This window comes from Coptis chinensis, chromosome 8 (genome assembly GCF_015680905.1).
Source record: "Coptis chinensis isolate HL-2020 chromosome 8, ASM1568090v1, whole genome shotgun sequence".
NCBI classification, from domain to species: Eukaryota; Viridiplantae; Streptophyta; class Magnoliopsida; order Ranunculales; family Ranunculaceae; genus Coptis; species Coptis chinensis.
Window position 1 is genome coordinate 17270726 of NC_141463.1, and position 897 is coordinate 17271622.

Below are 897 nucleotides of genomic sequence, written 5' to 3' on the forward strand. Positions count from 1 at the left end.
TAAATTAGTTTAATTTATAATTAGTTTTAGTTTAAATCACAACACATCACACACTACTCTCACCTAGTCACCATTGTTCCTTGTGTTGAGTTGTTGAATTCTATTTAAGTCTTGAGGGTTTAAGAGTGGAACGAATCCGTACTCTATATATATTGCATGAATTTATATGTGAGAGTAGGAAATAAATATTGATACCGTAAGAATTAGGCTAGAGTAATCTAATTGAGTTTTTACCGGTTATCAAATGGCGCCGCTGCCGGGGATCGAACCCGGGTCACCCGCGTGACAGGCGGGAATACTCACCACTATACTACAACGACAAGATAATGATTGAGGCTCGCCATCTTAATCTAAAACTGATATTCACCACTATTCGTACTCTTACCTAATACTAATATTCCTATATTACAGCGACGACAAATTACTGATAGCTAAGTGAGGCTCGCCATTACTGATAAAGCATGTGTACTACTTTACCTAATTGCTGAATCATTTTTTACCTAAGCTAATTTTGCCGGATTTCCTCAGGTTTGATTCAAACTTTCAATTTTCAAGTTTTTCAGTGTTCTAACTTGTTATATACACTGAACACGCGTAAACAAGACGCTATTTGTAAGCGAAGCAAGGAGGCATTCAGGTACTCCTTCTTTCACTCCTCGTTTCTTCTGTCAGAGGAGTTTTAATTCTTGTATAATCAGGCTTGCTTTCTTAAAACGTAATACCACACGCCTATCTAGAAATGTATGTTTAGAGTTGTGGTTTCATATTAATTGCCCTATAATATATTTGAAAAACCAATATGGCATATCAATATGTAGACCAACAATCATATGATAATTATGCAAACCCTTCACCATGTTCATGCTGTGGTAGTCCTGACCATTGGGCTTCTCAATG

General features: G+C 36.6%; 1 non-coding gene across 1 annotated transcript; it reads right to left on the reverse strand.

Moving 5' to 3' along the window:
* Positions 1–248: 248 nt before the first annotated feature.
* TRNAD-GUC (transfer RNA aspartic acid (anticodon GUC)) lies at positions 249–320 on the reverse strand. The gene has a single exon. It is a non-coding gene; the product is annotated as a tRNA-Asp (tRNA).
* Positions 321–897: the final 577 nt, after the last annotated feature.